This window comes from Mauremys mutica, chromosome 2 (assembly GCF_020497125.1).
Source record: "Mauremys mutica isolate MM-2020 ecotype Southern chromosome 2, ASM2049712v1, whole genome shotgun sequence".
Lineage (NCBI taxonomy): Eukaryota > Metazoa > Chordata > Testudines > Geoemydidae > Mauremys > Mauremys mutica.
In genome coordinates, this window is record NC_059073.1 from 78,160,327 (window position 1) to 78,179,962 (window position 19,636).

The following is a 19,636-nucleotide window of genomic DNA, read 5'->3' on the forward strand; positions in this document are numbered from 1 at the left end:
TTTTGTAATGGAATAGGCCTAAATTAAAACTGGCTTAAAATCATTCCAGTAAGTTTTAAAAGTAAACTTGCAAAGCTTTCATACCGCAACACATATAAGCTAGTATTTTTTTAAAATAATGTGAAGTTGGAGGCAATTTCTCAGATTCAACTCTCTGGCTAACCATGCCTTTTAGAACACACTTTCTATTGTGTTTTGCACTTTTGTTTCCTTCTTCAGCCTTTGTGTCTTGTCCATAGTCATTAAAGGTAGTTTCCCCCATTGTCCTCTACAGCCGTTGCTCACAGCATATTAGTGGTATGTATCAGTTACAGTAAATAGTGCTTAGAGGCTTTATGTATAGAATTTTTCACCCCATTCCTTTCTTAAAGGGTGATTGTGTTTTACAGCAAGTGTTTTGCCTCAAGCATTGAGATTTGGAACTTATTGTTATATTGGTTACAATTCCCACTCTAACTTGGTCATGGAATCAAATCCGTTTCTTGAAAGCAGCAGGCTGTGTGTGTATTTGCCCCCTTGTGGTTAGACTGGCTGCAGTGGTCAATAAAACTAAATTTTAACCAAGGCAGTATAGATAAAATAATAAATGAATAACTTTGAGCCATAAATCAAAGCCATACTTCTTAAACTGGACAGCTAGTAAAACTTGGATTTCCTAATGGATTTCCAGTTTTCACAGTGAAACATCTTTTACGAAATTTGATACTTTTATACAAAATCTTTTAATAGGATGAAGCCAAAAGAGTATTTTGTTCATAAGACAAAGCAAAAGTAAAGATAGATGAGATGCAGTGCTTGAAATAATGCTTCTTCAAGCTGGTTTACACAGTGAAACTAAACTGGCATAATCTACGAACTACAACAAGAAGACTCCCTAGGTACCAATACTCTGAATTAGTAGTAGATGATGTTGTGTAAGAAAAGCAATATTAAAGAGAAGATATGAACTACAGTCTAGAAAAGTCTGCATTTATCACTCCGTTCTGGTAGACATGTCAGTAATGACATTTCAGCCATCAAAACTATGATGATATTGCCTTTTATCATGACAGTTTACTTTTAAGAAAAATCTGTAGGATAATAATAGTCAGTACAAACAATGTGTTTTGTAAGACAGAAGTAATCTATTTTTCTGATGTTGTTTTGTAAAATACAGTACTTCACAGTGAGGCACAAGTGAACTAGAGCTCTCTGTAGAGTAGGAGATTCCTGACTCAAGTTCTTGGCCTACAACTGAATGACTGATATTATTTCATTGCATACTCACTGTCTAGGACAGAGGTGGGCAAATTACAGCCCGCGGGACCGTCCTGCCTGGCCCCTGAGCTCCCAGATGGGGAGGCTAGCCCCCGGCCCCTCCCCCACTGTCCCCCTCACCCCCACAGAGCCATGCCACCACATGGGCAGCGCTCTGGGCGGTGGAGCTGCATGCTCCTGCCGAGCAGCATGTCTGGCTCTGGCCGGCGCAGCAACCAGACATGCTGCTCTGCATGCTCTGTTCAGTGTGGTAAGTGGGCCAGGGCCGGAGGGTTGTATAAGGGGCGGGGGGGCCCGGGGGCAGTCAGGGGACAGGGAACAGGGAGCGGTTGAATGGGGTGGAGGTTCTGCAGGGGGCAGTCAGGGGACAAGGAACGGAGGGGTTGGACAGGCGGTGGGGTTCCAGGGGGCCTGTCAGGGGGCGGGGGTGTGGATGGGGTCAAGGCAGTCAGGGGACTGGAAGCAGGGGGGTTGGATAGGGGGTGGGGTTTCAGGGGGTGGTTAGGGGCAGGGGGTCCCGGGAGGGGGCAGTTAGGGGACAAGGAGCGGGGGGGTTGGATGGGTCAGGGGTTCTGAGGGGGTCAGTCCGGGGGCGGGAAGTGGGAGGGGGGCAATAGGGGGCGGGGCCAGGCTGTTTGGGAAGGCACAGCCTTCCCTACCCGGCCCTCCATCCAGTTTTGCAACCCCAATGTGGCCCTTGAGCCAAAAAGTTTACCCACCCCTGATCTAGGACCTAGTCGGTGTCTTGAATCTACTTATATTTGCAAATACACTTTTATAGGAATGAAATCTGACAGCTGATTATTTAAATGGATACCATTAGTTTAGGGAAAAATTGAACCATGCTAATATTATATGTATGTTCCGGTAAAGAAAATTGTTCAGATTCTAAATTAATTGGCCCCAGTTCACACACAATCTAATTAAAATGACTGAATTTGAGTTATGCAAAGGATGAATTTGGACTAGTGTCCATTTTTTTAAAAAGTATCATTCTGAACTTCAAGAAGTTTTTAAAGAGTATTTTTGTGCAGCTTACCAAAATAAAGCATATTCTTTCTGTTGCCCTCTAGCAAGCAGTTATCTGAGGGCTTGTCTGCATGGGGCTGCAGTGCGCACTAATGTGATGCACAATAACTGGTCTGTGTAGACCTTGCTGGTGTGAATTGAGAGTTCCCTAGTGCACGCTAGCATAGTACTTTTTGAAACCTAGCTTGAGTGAGAGCGACCAGACTGTAAAATAAACTGGAGTTACACAGAGTGATTTGGTTAGCAGCACAGAGTGATCGGATTAGCAGAGTGATTGGATTACTATTGATGAGTTGTAACTCAGCTATTGCATCCCCACTGCATTGCTAGTTCAAGCATCAGCCCCCCACACCCGTCAGCAAGTGATCTACCTTGAGCTTTAAAGCACCACTTAACTTGAGGTAGAGATTTGTGTGTGTGGACACGAGTCAAGTTAGGGGTAACACTCAATTTATAATTCAAGTTAACTCTGCTGTGAAGACACACCTTATGTCGTATTGGGAACACACAAAAAAATCAATATTTGCACAGTAGAAAAGGTCAAATGTAACAGGGACATCTTCTTAAAACATATTACAGATACCCCCTAAATAATGAAAGGTAACAATTTAAAACCCTTATGAAAGGTTGAAATAGCCATTGTTTAAAATTCTATAACCCACCACCACCACCATTACCTAGTTCACCACGGAGAAATGCAGGAACCAAGGGAAACAAGGAAAGGTGAGTAGAATTTTCTTCCGAATCTTTCCATAAACATAAACTAACACTACAGAACAGTGGTACATGAACTTGAAGAGCAGGAGAGGAATATCATAAATTAATGGATTTGGAGAGAACCAGAAAGTAATCACAGCACAACACCCTGACATTGCATTGCAGTCATGGCATTGCATCAGCGTGTGTAGTGGTGTTTAGTTATCACAAGACAGTGCCAATCTATATTTGTTGCAGAACATAAAACAAATATTGCAGTGCAGTTCCAGTACACTGTGCCATCTTTATTTTCTGTTGTAATATCTCTTTTATTCGTATCCCACAATCTTGGTTCTTAGAAAAGGAATATTTCTCTGGTTCTCTCCCACCCTGTCCTAGTGCCTGAAAAAAAGAGTAGTTTTCCTATTTTTACCCCAATTCCTGACTGCTAGGGAGGGAGGAAAGGGTCCTCGTCTGTATCTGTCTTACCAGCAGGACTGGTTCAGACAATGCTGCCCATCCCAGAGCCACAGGGCACCCCCAAGTCATGACGACACCATCAGCTGAAGTGCAAAATTTACTGCTCATTCTGCAGTGAACCATAGGGTGGAGCATGAGCTGCATCATGCTGACAGAGTGCTGTGATGATAAGCCCCATGGAGATTCAGGATTTCTCCCTCTTTATTTCATCAATGGCTGATGTTCTTCCTTAACAGAAAACCTCCATCAGCTGTTTTCCTAACATCCCTCATCCACTCCCCAGAGGCCAAATTCCATGCTCATTTACACCAGTGTAAATCTTAGCAAATGCCACTGACTTCTTAGAGTCACTTAGGATTTACACTGGTATAAATATGCACAGAATTTGGACCCTGGTTTGTCCATAATACCTATTCTCCCCTCTTCTCCCTTCATTCCTACAAGTGGTGTGTCATCGGAGCATGGGGCAAGTGAGGGTGAGAAGAGAAGATAGCAAATGAAATCCTGCAACTGGGAGACTGTATCAAATGGCTCAGGAAGGAGTCCCAGATATTCTTGAACTGGGCCTGTTAACCTGTTAGGGACTGGTGGTTACCCTCACCTCTCAGAGACGGAGTGGCTTTTGCACCAGTCCATTTGCTCAGTGTTCCATGAGATGCCTTGTGTGAGATAGAAGCAGAACAAGACTATCATCCATTGGAAACCACAGACTCAAAAAAAAACCATGATACTCAGGGGTATGAAAAGAGTTGCAGGTTGAGCACCACAGCTGTTCAGTATGAGAGCTTTGCAAAATAAAAATTTTGCTTTGTTCACGCTAGATGACTAGATCCGTTGGCAAGGGATACTGCCCTCTTCTCTGTTCCTGGCTTCGCAAAGCAACTAATGCATCAGGACTAATGGGAGTAATTCTGAAGGTATCAGGAAAATAACTCACCTTTTTCATAGGACCAGAGAAGGAGGGGAGACGTGCACCCATTTCCGATTTTAATGTCATCCTCTGTAAGCAAGACTGTTATGGCTTATGGGCTCATTAGATTTTTTACAATCCAGTACTGTTGTGTATTTTCCCCTTTTCCCTGCTAGTACTTCTCTCAGAGTGGCTGTTTCTTAGGCTGGGAACAAAGGAGAGAGAGGGAAGTGTGGTGTTTTAAAATAATATATTGGCATCTAATTTTACCTTCAATGGGCTCAATGCTAATTTGAGATAAATGGATGCACAATGCTATACATCTTGAAATATTTGTTATTGCACATTAGAAGATTTTACAAGCTACATGGTAATGTGTAGTGAACACATTTAATACAGTAAACTGTTCTTTGCTGAGTCACCCAGATTCTCACGTGTGTGCATGCACTCACACACACACTTTAAAGTAATCGGGTGTTATCTGTGTCTTATAGCAGCAATAGGCTACTACTGCTATCAGTAGCACTAGTTAATCTTGAACTGACAGGTGTTCGGTGGCCCCAATTAGCAGCAGAAGCATTGCCCTGCCGCTGGGTGCTTCATCATTTAATACCCTCTCAATACTCCTGTAAACTGAGTAAACTACCTGGTGGGCATTGAAGATGATTCTTTCAGTATCACATCCCCATGCCTGCTGTTGCTGCTGCTTATATTTTAATGATCAGCCATAAAACCTACCAGGAATCCCCTTGTTTTAGCCTACCACCTTACTTTTTCTTTGTAACTGTAACATTTAAGATTGATTGAATTTTTAAAAATACCCAATGTTTCATTTGTTAAAATTAAACTATAATAATTGTAAGTTTCAAAAGCCATAACCTATAAAGATTTTTTTGTGTTCAGACTTGCATAGCACTTCCAAAAAACCCTACTGCTAAGGCAATGATGTATTACTTTCACTTTCATTATATGTTTTTAATCAGAGCGTGACTTCACACTAGACAAAGCGATGCTTTATGCATGGTCTCACTTGTTTTTGCTAAAATCTTTTGACATGATTAATTTTACTTTAATGCTTTTGTCTTGTTGTAATGGTAAGGATGATGGGTGTAAACCAGGGCAAAAAAACATGCTTTTCTATTGTAATACCTCTTAGCATTTAAAATAAATCTTAGATGAAAGAAAGAAAAGATCACAAGAGTCTGGTCCAACTGGAATTATATTTCTTGCTACCTGAACATAGACTACACGAGATTAAAAAATGATGCAGTCATTGTTTTTTATTTTTACTTTTGCTATTTCTTGAATTGTAATATATTCATCTGCATGATGAGAAGTGATGAGGAGATGGTATTTTACAGATTTCTGGATATACAGTGAATCCTCCCTTTCAATGCAGGATTTTCTTCTTTAAAACATGAATGGATAAAATATTAGGAAATGTTTCTGAAAGCTTAGAGGGCATATTCCATTCGGTATTAAACTGCAGCTGGTCTTTCTTTCACATCAGTACTTCTTTCTTCAATAACATGCTAACTGGAACTTTCATCAAGCTCTCAAAATAGGAACACATCATACAGTTAAAACCACAAAGAGGATTTAATGAGCACTGAAAGTAGTGGCAAATACATCTGTGGGCAGTAAAACATTTGTGCTCAATAAGTATGCCAGTTTGGGTTTTAAAACAATTTAAAAACCAACATCCTTTGTCCAACCAAAGAGTAGTAACGTAGGTGATGTATGAGAAAGGATGACAGTGAAGCATTCAGAAAGACATTGGATTGGAGAGTTTTATTTCTCTCTCTCTTTCAAAAGGACCAGTCCTTTCTTTCTTATTACCTCATCCTTATTTTAATTACCTTTCTGTTTTCTGCCCGACCATTTGATAGACTTACTTGTTTAGGGTTGCAGTGTTTGGACCATTATACACAGAAAAGTGATGGACTGGGAACTTTTGAATATCCTGCTTTGTCCTGACTGAACCTACTCTCCCTTATGCCAGCAGCCAATCACACAACATCTAGAGGGTGTTGTACATTTGTTCTCCTCTGTGTCTATGACTCACTGATAACGATACACAACTAATCACTTAGTTCAGTCTGTGTACTCATGTAAAAGTAGAGTTTCGTCTCCATCTTTCACCAGATCAATTCCATTCTGGTGTTTTCAGTTCCACTCCAGGTTATGTCATCAGTGAGGTAACCCATGCTTCGAGTAATATGGTATGTGTTTTTACCATATTTTGATATAGCTGGCTCTCCTTGGCCATTTGCCTCCACAGTCCAGCCCCTTTTTGCATCTGCCACTCTGGCTCATTCAGAATATAATTTAAATATGTCTCCTTTACTATAAACATCCTTGGATCTTAAATAATAATACTTTGTAATTATATAGCAACTTTTAGTCCATATCAGTAGTTCTAAAAGCACTTTTTAAAGCTGCACAAGCATTATTACTTCTACATTTTACGAAGAGGGAAACTGAGGCAAAGGGCAGTTAAATGACTTGCCCAAGTTCACACAGCAAAAGTCAGCATTCGAGAACCCAGGTTTCCTCACTCCCCAACCTGTGCCATGTCCATTGGACCATGCTGCTTTCTCTTCCCTTCTGTGTTCCATGGCAGCTCACAGATAATTCATTGCACCAACTTTTCCCACTCATGACAATACTTTTTCCTTCCTGGACTCACTAAGCACAGCATTCTCCAGCCTTCTACTCTTTTGGAGTGGATTTGAAGTGCTGATTCCCATGGCAAGCCTTCTATTTGAGGGGTCACTAAAAGAGTTTCTTGGCCCTTGACATATTTGTAAACATTTGGCCACCTTTTCCTATCCATTCCTGAAAACTCCTCTTCAGTTTTTCCTTGCCCATGTTGATCACTTCTATAACATCAGTTGTGGCTTTTGTCTCTCCATTTAAGATTCTTGGGACACATTTTTAATTGTGTCTAAATGCCATTTCTGCCTTTAAAACTTTCCCCCTAAATGAATTCATCCACTATAGAGGTTTTGCTTTTTAAAAAATAAGGTTAGAGCAGTTTTGAGGATTTCTTTCTGCTAGAGCCCCCCCCCCACACACATGATTTATAATTGAAAAATAACCATAAAAGGTGGTGGTAAAGTGGGGAGCAGGGCTGAACTAAACCTCTTGACATGTCCCCAAGTTTGTATTTATCATTTACATGCGTAAATCATACACGTGTACATCACAAATTTAGCTTGCTGAGCAATTCTTGGCAGCCCTGATAAATTTCAAATACCTTACTCCATTCATTCCGTAGTCTCAAGTACCAGGGCTTCTGCTTCAGTGCTGTGTCGAGGTTGGTTTCAGCACTGCATTGAAAAGCTTGAACAAGCATTGGCACATTACGAAGGCAGAAGCCTTGACACTCCCTGCTAGATGGATTTAATAAATGTTTTGGAGATCTATAGACATAGTGACCATACCCTCCCAAACACACACACACTGTCTCTCCTCAATAAATAAATGTCATAAATATATTAAATGTAACTGTTTTAGTATAAATTCCTTCTATTTGTTCCATCCATATATTTAGTTCATTTTTAAAGGTTCAAAACAGCAGAGCATGAACATGAAAGAAGTGACACAAATACTTAGAAAAGCTCATACGAGGGGAACAAATATATAGTAGTATGTCTGAACTTAGGATCTTATTTGATGTGACCAAGCAAATTTCCAACAGGCCAGAGGTTTACACCACATGGGCAAGTGACAATATAGCTGTGAGAAGCATGAAGTCAGTAAGGAGTAATTTTTGTGTGTGAGAGGTTAGCCACACAACTCTCATTCTGAGCATGATGCATGGGAATTCAACCATGTAACTCCCATTAATGATGCACGCCTGCATATCTAAGAGCAATATGGAGCTCTGAAAATGAGTGAAAATACAGCGAGTTGTCAAAATGCATGCTCTATTTGTGTTTTAAATATTATTCTCTCCTGCAATACCATTTGAAATAATTTCCAAGAAATGTCAGCACTCTTCCTTAAGCCTAGGTATTTGTCTTTTTGATTACAGTATCCTTAGCTACCACTTTTACACTGATAGTATTCAACTGTTCTTATCTTTTGATAACTTTAATGACTCTGTGCCTGGCTTGACCAAGTAACCTTGTGACTTCATTTCATCTTCTGTCAGCTAAAAACCTCAAAGACAAAAATGCTTCTCTTAGACAAACAAAGTATCCTCCAATTACTCAGTTTCCTCTATTTATCTTCTTGACTCAGACCTTCTGTTTGCCTCCCCTATTCATAATCTTGGCACCTTGACTCTGGACTTTCCATCTCTTCCCATATTCCATGTGGCATCGTATCTTGCGTCATCACCTCTACAACATTGCCTATACATACCATTGCTGTAACTCCATCTCTATCCATGGTTTCATTTCCTCTTGATTACTATATCCTCCTTCTGTATGGCCTTCTGAACTCCTAGCCCTCCAGAATCCAGCATATATGGAATGCTGCTGCTTTTCCTTCTCAGGTGTACAAAGAAGTGTGAACCACCTCCATACTCAGAAATTCCACTGCCATCTCATTATTTCAAGATATAATTCAAAATTCTGATTCACTGCCTATACTCAGCCATGAATTGTCAAGCCCTGAGTGGTGGAAAGTCAATCTGGAGCAAAGCTAAGGACACAACTGCTTGCAACCTTTCCTTAATCTGTAGAGAGAAGGAACTCAGAGATGACTGGTGCAGCCCATAAAGTGAGGTGATCCAGCTGGTAGGAGGATGGGTCTTAGACAATCAGGAGGTATGCTTATTTAGCATGTTTCCACAGTAGGCTCTGTTGGCAGGCTTCTATGGAGCCTTGTTCAAAATTTAAAGCTGCTGACTCCTGGAGGTACTGCTACCTGCTTGGAAGTAAATCAAGACCCTTGTCGTAAAATCCTTCTTGAACTATCTCCAGCCTCACAGACCTGATATGCTTCCAACTCCATTTACTCATCTAGCACTCGGTTCTCTTTAACAGTCCGGACGCTGCTCGTGGGAGAATCTTCTCTGCAGTTCCAGCTATCTGGAACAGCCTTCTTGCAAAATTGTGTTGTATGTGTTGTGTTGAATGAATAGCATCCTCACTGCAAACATGGTTTTTGGTTTCTTGCATGACTTCAGGTAAAATTAATGTTTTTATTCTCATCTAGTTGGACTGGAATTCACGTAGCATTAATGGGAGTGAGGCATGTATTGAGATGAAAATGTGTGTTTCTGGTTGTTTGTTTCAAAAAGTATTCCTTTTGTTTCTGTATATATTGTGATATTTTTGATTTTGTACAAATGGATTACAGAGAGGATGGTGAAGTTCCTGTAGCTGAGCAAAAATATTTTCATCACAAGAAACTCTCACTAAAATAATCACATTTTTGCAAGGAAGTGAAACACTATTCAGACTTTTTTCAACATTTTTTTTCATAAAACAAAAGACAGCTGCCTTTTGAAAGCAGGGAAACTGTAATTTTAATACACAACATTTGCAAAGTGGATTTTGATAACTTGTCTTAGCTGTTTTTAGTTTCACATATAGCATTAATGGTGAAAGGTGAAAATATTAAATTCCTAGCCATTCTTGTCTTCATTGTTTCAATTCCTTGTTTGACTCTGCTGGGTCATCATTTGTGGAATGTAGCTCTCTTCTTTATCTTGTTCGGGATCCCGTTTGTTAAGATTCATATTTTTATTTTCTTGATTTCTATTTAGGTCAGGTCTGAAATGTTATCAAATATACAAGGCCCATTGTTTTTTATTTTCATTTTGTTTTAAAATTTCCTGGGAACTTATCAGTGTTTATTACAAACATTAAAAAACAGGTGAAAATCAATGCCAGAAATTAACGTCACAGTTTTCTGGGTAAATATCAGCATTAATATTGGGAGACCAGAGGACAGAAAAAAAGCAACAAATAGGGAAAAGTAAAAGTATTTAAAGTAAAAGCAATTTAATGCTGTGGTTTATTTCATGAACTGTACATTAACATTATGTACACAAATGCACATGCATTGGTGTGTGTGTGTGTATTCCACTACATTGTCCTACTTAAACAGACAGCATCACATTTGCACTTAGATTAATTTATTATTAGCATAAACACATCTGTCTATTAATATATTGGATTTTCTTAACATAATCAGTATTTTCACGTATTTGAGTGGTCCAAAATTCAGGTGAAAATCAGTATAAAATTAATAATATCTTTTGTAAAACCCCAGAATTCTTTTGTAAAAATCATTAAAAACTGAAAACAAAGCCTTAAAAATACACATGTGAGGGTTTATTTCTATAAGAATGACTTCATAAGCATAATGTGTTGTACCAAATGTTATATCGATTATTACTTTCTTTTATCTGAATACCAACATAAATATCCGCATAAAAGAGTTAATGTGTTTTTCACAGGGCAGCTTTATTTTTGTGTGCTCATCCTTCTTCCGACTCCACTTCCATTTGGGATTGTGCACTTGTGGGGTGTGTAACTGAGAGGTGTCTACTCTCACTGAGAAAAAAGTGTAAATGAATTGAATAATAATGTATGAACTTTAAAAAGGCATTTTGCCCTAGTGCACAGAAACCCTGTGTAACTAGAGCATATAATTTTAAACGAACCAGGCCATAAGAATGCCGCAATGGATGTGATGTCAACAGGAGCTCATAATTCATGCATATGAATTACATCTGAATATCCGGAAATCTCTCTGACACTGAGATCTATTAGATTGTGGTATGGTTTCCCTTGGGAAATAATGGAAGTCCCATGACTACAGTTGTTTAAAACAAGCCAGATCACTAAAAAAAGATTCAGCTCTTTGCCTGACCACAATCTTTTTTTAAAATGAATTCATTGCTTTGGAAATGAGACTGAAGTCCTCATGTCATTCACAGAACAGAAATAGCAAAGGTGGTTGTAGTGCAAGCTTCCTACACTGTCCCTGTAATCTAACTCTCCTTCTTGGTGAATATGGCCAGGTTTACAATAGAAGTGCGTTGCTGTTATAGCTATACTGGTAAAGTGTTCCTATTGTGGATGCAACTTATATGGGCAAAGCTATGCTTTTGCCAGTGTAGTTTATTCCAGCTCCTCCCAAGTCATACATGCTATGCTGGCCAAAGTGCCCACTGAAGTCATTTGGGAATCTTTTCATTGACATCAGCAGCCTTTGGATTAGGCAAGGGGTAGTCAACAGGCAGATCATGGGACAAATGCAGACCACCAGATGCTTTTGAACGAACCACGAAATCTTTTTATTTACTTATTATTACATTATTGTTATTATGGTGTGAAAAAGGTTTCTTTGGAGTCTGGACCTTGACTGTACCTTGACCAAGAAATTTGGACCTTTACAAAAAAAAATTGATTACCCCTGGCTAGGCCATCAGTCCTTTGGTTTTGTCTGAGTCTGTCAACAAGAATGCCAATTAAGGATAATTGTGGTATTTTGCGGGTGGGGAAGACAAGAGGGGAGAGGGTTATGTGAACTCCTGACCACTAGGAATTAGCCTGAGAATACCAACATGTTTCACTTAGCCCACCAAACAGCCATAAACTACTAATGACTTTCTGTGTGGCTTCAGCTTTCAGTAGCCATTTATCTATGAATGCAGCATTCTAAAATTTCCCTTTTTATAACAAATAAAGTATGTAATTCACATGCTTTGGCTTTCATTAAAGAAGTAAACATGAGATGGGTAAGGATAAAGCACTATTAAATAAATCAAGTTTATAGTACTGTAAGGGAAAAAAGTGAATATTTTAAGTAAAAATACTGAGGTGGCTGCAGCTTCCAATAGCTTCTCATCTATACCTCAGCTTTTATTTTGAATGTTCAAATGGTTTTTCTTCAAAAAAGTTAACTGGAAGAATAGCAAATGCCCTGATTTGGGTCAAGCAAAGAAGGAGGATGTTGGAAAAGTGCTGTTTCTGGATCAGCATGTTCAGAGGATGATGTCCAGGAATATTTTGTTAAAATATATTTGGATGGTATTATTTAAAATGTGCTTTTCATTTCCCATTGAAATAACACAAAAGGCATTTTAAGTGACGTCAGACCTTTGCCAGATCCAAAAAGATTGGCTTTCTGGTTGAATAGCAAAGGACTATTGGAAAAAATATCCAAAGGCCATGGAACCTCAGTTATACCTGTGCAACCTCACTGAAGTCAATGGCATTGTGTGCATGTAACTGATGGCAGAATTTGACTCATGAGCTTGTCCTATGGTTGAGGTAAAATTGAAAGGGTATCTTTATTACTAAAACATAAAACCATATATAGCCAAAAGGTGTGATAGCAGAAAAATGTTTGTACATGATGGCCCCAGTTCAGCAATATATGTAAGCATGTGCCTAAGTCCACAGCTATTCAGCAAAGAACTTAAGTTAAACATAGCTTAAGTACGGTACTTCGCTGAATAGAGGTCTATAAATGTATGTATGCCATTGTGCATTTAGATAGGACAGCGTTTATCTGCATTACCCCCAGATGACTGAAATTGTTTTTTTTTAAAAAAAACATGGTAGCCAATACTACAGCACTGACTTGTCTGTGGCATCCGAACCTCAGTTTTCAGACTGGTACACAAGCAGTCCTTGTCTCCCAGCTATATTACCCCTAATGTATGCACAAGCTCATTTAAACTTCATTTTATTAAGTAGAATTATAATTGTTGGAATAAATAGTGCTGTGACTGGCGCCCATCAATCTCTGCCTAAGCAGAGAATTACACTCCCGTGTAAAAGGCCCATACAAGGCCCTGTGCAGCACTTAAGCCTTTAGTGTTTTGTGGGCCTTTTGGGTGGGGGGGGGGTTCATTGACTGAGAACAGATAGAACAGTGTCTCTCAACCTTTCCAGACTACTATACCCCTTTCAGGAGTCTGATTTGTCTTGCATATCCCCAGCTTCACCTCACTTAAAAACTACTTGCTTACAAAATCAAACATAAAAATCCAAAAGTATCACAGCACACTATTACTGAAAAATTGCTTACTTACTCATTTTTACCATATAATTATAAATCAATTGGAATATAAATATTGTACTTACATTTCAGTGTATAGTATATAGAGCAGTATAAACAACTTATTGTCTGTATGACCTTTTTGTTTGTACTGACTTCACTAGTGATTTTTATGTAGACTCTTTTAAAACTAGGGAAATATATAGATGAGTTGATGTACCCCCTGGAAGATCTCTGCATACCCCCTAAGGGTACGTGTACCCCTGTTTGAAAACCACCACAATCGAAGCAGCAGCAATCATTCTCCCCTCTGTTCACAGAATGTTTCTAGCCAAGCAACAGAAATGCAAAGAATGAACATTTAAATGTTCTGAAATTTGATTTTTCTTAACTCAAAGATTTATAATGGCAATAAAGCCCTTCCTTAGTGTCCCCTTGTCTGGGGGAGTTGTTTGGCTTCACCCCAGCTGCTTCATTTCCACAGCCAGGCCTTCGCTCACAGAGAAAGGACTGCTATGGTAGGCTTTTTTCCTATAATACAATGCAACAGCCTGCTTGAAATGGTTGCAGCTGTTTAAGAGCTCTCACTTGAGATTTTTAATATAGGAAACACAGTGATAATCTATAATCTCTTATGGGAAAGTCCTGCAGAATTACATAGGCATGAAACCAATAATGTTCTATAGAAATTAGAATAGTTCTTTTAAAAAACTGAATTAATTAGATAATGCTAATCTTTCCACAGATTTTTAATCATCCTATAGAACTTAATAGAGAACAATTTTCTATAGAAAAATCCTCATCTTCTAGTAATTTCTATAGAAATTTTCCCTAAGGGTTGATCACTTAATCATATAGCACTGAGAGTATTTGCCTGTGTTTGTCAGGCAAAGTTATCAGTTACCCTTTCTCATATACAGAATGCTTTAGCCATATAAAAGACTGGATTGCATGGGAGCGGGAGGATCATTGCAGAGCTCCCCTATCATTACATAAGAGTTGTGAGGTGCAGTTCCTATGGGATCAGTGGGATGCTGGAGCTGTCCATGCAGGGCCCTATGCCATTGGTGGCTCTGACTCCAATACCTGTGGATCTAAGGGCAGGGGGAACATGATCTCTCCCACTCTGGCCAAGGTACCTGTATTGTGTAAGCAAAGCTGTAATACCACACCAACATAGTAAAGGGTCTAAATATGACTCAGAATTACACAGGGCTCTTTGGACATTTCAGTTTTATTAAACTAGTGTCTTGTTTTTGAATGTCTAAGGGAGATATGAAAAACTGAAAGAAGTGAAAGTTATCCCTTTCTTTGCAAGGCGACAACTAGAATTAATTCTGAGTAGGCAGGAAATGCTGATCCAGAATATGAGTGTCACGGTAGAAAATATTAGCTAACGAATTCTGCATTAGAGCAAGACTCTCAATTACTTCAGTCGGAGTAAAACAAAGCCCTTAGTGGGTAAGGGAGGGGAAACATTTGACCGTATGTAACTTAGCAGTGATTTATGATGATTCATGGGAGTTTCACCAAGGATAAATAGCTGGAGGCCTGGAAAGAGCCACTTTGACTAACAGTTTTGGAGGTGGTTTTGTAAAGCCTTCAGGGCAGGGACTGTCTCTTGCTGTGTGTTTATACAGCACCTAGCATCGTTGAGTCCTGGTCTTGATCACAGTCATTATAATAAAAGAGAGTTATTCTTTGCGAGTACATAGTTTAAACCCAGAAAGGCTGTATTCTTCACCAATTGGGAAGGCTGATGTGCTGAAAATAGCCTTCATTTACTGATAAGCAGTAAAAGCATGAGCGGCGGGTATAATAGGCCAGGGAAGGCTAAACTGCCACTGATTCACAACCGGACACCTCTTCCCCTCTCTGCTCCACCCCTCCCGCAAGGCCCCCACCACCTGCTGCTACTGCCTGTCTGGTAAGTCTTCCTCCTCTCCTCCACTCCATCCCCTTCTCTCCAGAGGTCCTAGCCGCTCATAGCATCCCTCCTCACTCCCCTTCCTTGTGGGGGCGGGAGACTGAAGAGGCCAGTGGCGGCCGGGGGGGGTGAGGAGGCAAGAGCGTGTGTCTTGCTGTGGGTGGAGGGATGAGGAGGGGAGCGACGGGCAGGCAGGGGAGTGAGGAGGGGAGTGATGGGCAGGTGCGGGAGTGAGGAGGGGAGCAATGGGCAGGCAGGGGGTGAAGAGGTGAGTGGTGGGTGGGCAGGAGGGCGAGGAGGCAAGTGGTGGTCTGGCAGGTTTCTCGCTGCAGGCAGGGGGCTCTGTTGGGAAAGTGAGGAAGTAAACAGCAGGTGGGCGGGGGATGAGAGGGTGAGGAGGTGGGTGGAGGTGTCACAGCTGGTGGAGGAGTGAAGAGGGACACAGTGAGCCAGCGGCAGGCGAGGGGATCTTGTGGTGTGGGGGTATCTGTCAGGGGAGTGAGGAGGGACGTGGAAAATGGCAGGAAGGGGGGGTCTCATGGCATGGGAGCACGAGGAGGGATGAGGCAGGGGAGTCTCGCTGCGGGTGGGGGTGTGAGGAGGGACTTGGCGGCGGGGGGGCTGAGCGGGGAGGGAGCCGAGCGGAAGGAGGGTGGGGAGTGGAGTCTGGGCGGGGCCAAGGGTGGAGGAGGCGGGACAGGGAGCTAGCCTCCCTCAGAGGAAGCTTCACCCGCCACCCGTGCCTGAAAGGGTCAATGGAACTATGTTCAGTTTAATGAGACACAGTTATCCCTGGTGTCACTGCATTTAAATCAATGTGCAAAGGGCAACTTGAGTCTACTAGAAACCTGAATGGTTCCTATTCAACACTACTTTGCATTAGTGGCATTCTTGAAGTCCTGAAGCTGATGATCCAGTACTTTGCCTTCCTCTCCATAGACCATGGACATTCATATCAATCTTCTGGAAGTCTTGGGTCTGTTTTTGTGTAGTATAGATGAACCAATTTTTGTAACAAAGGAGTCTCTTCAGTTTCTTCACAGTTCACTTTGGGTATTAAACTCCACTGCACCAGGGACTCCTACTGGGTTAATAATCAAAGATAGTAGATACTAATTTACTTCCAGAAAACTTTTTCAAACCTCCCTGTAAATGTACCATCTCCCTGTTATGAAGTAGCCACTAGCGAAGAGAAGGAAGTTCAGTTTGATAGGCTGAAGTTAGTGCATTGAAGCGAGTCTGGTGTTAGTATATTAAGTTAGATTGTATGCAGCCCTGCATTCTGTCTCAGAAAGTGCCTTTCTAAATTACTTCCCCTTTATCTACATGGAAGCTCCCCATCTCTTTCTGTCTCTCAAGAGCTCTGGGTAAGCTCGAAAGCTTGTCTCTCTCACCAACAGAAGTTGGTCCAATAAAAGATATTACCTCACCCGCCTTGTTTCTCTCTCACTCACACACACACAAGCCAGCCGGTGACTGGAAGGAGGGGAGAGGGGTGCATTCCCTGCTAGCCAGCATAAAGAGAGAGAATCTGACTTCATTGTCTCACTGAAAATGACAAAGGAAATGTCCAGTATTGAAAGCATGCTTGCACCTTGTGTCTTTGTTCTAACTTTCCCCAGACTGGTTTGTTTTGACTATTTCTTCCCAACATCATTTCTTTGTTATTTTCAGTGAGACTTGACCTTAGTCCTTCTGTTGTAGGGAAAACTCCCCTACTAGCTCCCTTTCTCTGGCCCTGGAAAGAGAGAGTAAGAGAGAGTGTGTTTATGCAAGTGAAAGGGACGCCGTTCGGAGCAGTACTCTCCCTTTGTTTATATTTTGTCTGTAAGGATTTTGCTACAGAACCATCCCTCGGTGCCCAGCTGCATAGGGACCTGCTCCTTATGGGGGCCTCTGGGCTCTACTGCAGTTGAACTCACTATACAAGTAATTCCCATTGGAATTAATGAGATTTACTCTTATTTTATGAGAATAGCGCTCCAGGATTGTATGAGAGACTTAATTAAGGTAAGATTGTGCCTCACTTGCTGGCATCACATGACACTGTCATGGGGAGAGCCTCCTCTTCAGTGAGGAGTGGACACGTGGGGCAGAGAATGGCCTCAACTCTACCCTTCCAACATGCTGGTAATCACAGCTGAGCCAGTGTGGCCCAAGAAGTAATCAGTTACTCTGGTAGACCAGCAGCAGATTGCTTTTCCTCTGGAGGAAAGGGGAAGCCAGGGAGGGAATTGTGTCTCTCAGAGTCATAGTTCCATCCCCGGTCTGCTCAAAGTCCTGGGGCAGTGTAGCTACAAGCTTCCCCTTGCCATGGGTCTGGGAGTAAACTCACAATTTAGCCCTTAATTAGAGCCTGATTTTGATTGCTGTTGTGATTTTATCTCACCTCTCACAAAATTTGACCTTTTACCTAAAGCTCCCACCCCTGCGCTCAAGTAATTACTTTCATTTGTAAAAAATAAGTTTCTAGCCCTCGTTGAGGGAAAAACTTGTTGAAATTGTTTCCCTTTGCTGGACTCTTTCCAATGTTTCCACATCCTTCTTGTAGTGTGGCGCCCAAAACTGGACACAGTACAATGTCGAATGGAGGGGAATGATCATGTCCCTCCATCTGCTGGCAATGCCCCTACTTATACAGTTTGTTCTTTTAATGAAGCATTTCTTTACTGGACAGAACAGACTGCAGTTGTTAGGCTATGCACAGCAAGTGCAAAATACTCACTGTAGCTGTGTTGAACATGCAAAGTACAGTCATATGAGGAGTGATCTAACCTTGTGGTTTGATTTTGCAAATATCTCAAACTACTGCATTTTTGGCATTTGCAGAATTTGTTAGAATTTTGAGATTTTATTTACCTATAATTTAAACTTAAATTGTTTTTAAGGGCAATTTAATTTTTTTTAAACATTTTTCTTCTATCTGCATGCAGAGCTGTGCTATGTGTTAGAATAAATCTGTGCTGACCAAGTACCCTGGATTAGAGATCTGCATACTGTGTTTATTTTTTCCATTTGCAAGACTGTAAATTCTTCAGGGAGGGAGTTTGTATTTTGTGTTTTGTAGGGCACTGAGAAAATTGTCTGTGCTTTACATATAATAAAGAAAATAATTTTCTCTACCGCTGTGCAGCTTTTATCACACTCTCCGTATTTGTTTTTCTCTATTCCATTTCTCACCCTCTTTTTACTAGATTTTTTTTCTCTTTCCCTTTCTGCCCTTTTTTATTCTCTTCTAACTAGAATTCAAACTCAGTAACAAGGAAGCTTCTATTAAATTTTCAAATACAGGCTGTGTGGGAGTGTTTGTTATTAAGCAATCCTACTTTGTTCATTCCTAGAGCCGACTCCATTGTTATGGTTTTGTCCTCCCTGACACAGCTGCTGATGGTGGTGCAGTATTCCACAGGAATGTCTAACAGTGTTGCTGTAGCTGTGCTAGGACTACAACACAGATACTAGTGCGTGCATGGGTACATACAAGGGGTAGGGCCATTTCTGACAGGCTGCGGAACCATGGTGGCAGGAGACCCTGTGCTGGGAGAGGAGTTGTGTGTACGCTTAGTCCACTCCTTACTCCTCCTTTGCACACCACATTAGGCATCAGCATAAGTGGAGCATCCATCTCTGTCTCATGGACAGGGCTGCTGCTCAAGGAGGATAGGTGGAAACAAAGCCAGGAGCTGGCTGACTGAGCTGCCTGAGCAGCTGTTTAAAACTGTTCCTGGTTTCCACACAGCAGCAGCAGGGGGCACCTGGAATTCCCACCCTATGTTGTTCCCCCTTGCCACCCAGCATTATAGCAGTTGGGAGGGGGAAGCCTGGGTCTCAGGCAGAGAGAGAGAAAGACCCAGGCTGCATCTGCGCTGAGTGCTCCCTTTCTGGCACCTGCTGAACCTCCAAATCCGCCTCTTTGGGGGACAGAAAAGGCAGGACAGTGCTTCCTCCCCACTGCCAGCCAAGAGGAAAGGAAGCAGCCCTGCTCTTGAAAAGGGGACTAAAGGAAAAGATCCCCTGCGGCCGCGCTCTCCTTCTCTCCCTTGGCCAGTTGAGAGAGGAAGAGAATCCCCCAGTGTCTGCAGAGAGAGCAATCTGGACTAGTGGATGTGGGTCTCAGGTGAGATATGTGTGTAACAGGGAGCCTGGGTAAGACCACATTTTGAGTGAGGGTACAAAATTGTTGTTTTATGTATCTATATGTATCTATACACTATCCGTAGCACTAGGGCAGGTGGGTCTAGACCCACCCATAACTACAAGCCTGTGCCCTCAGTTAAGGGGGAAGAACCACTAGCCCAGGCTACAATTGATTTCTGTGGACAACAATTGAAAAAAGGAGCAGGAGTGAGGTCAAAGGTAAAAAA

The 19,636-nt window shown here is 41.4% G+C and overlaps 1 protein-coding gene across 2 annotated transcripts in view; it reads left to right on the forward strand.

Moving 5' to 3' along the window:
* The window catches only part of KLHL14 (kelch like family member 14), a 78,741-nt gene that overhangs the window by 17,129 nt on the left and 41,976 nt on the right, over positions 1-19,636 (forward strand). The window lies entirely within an intron of this gene.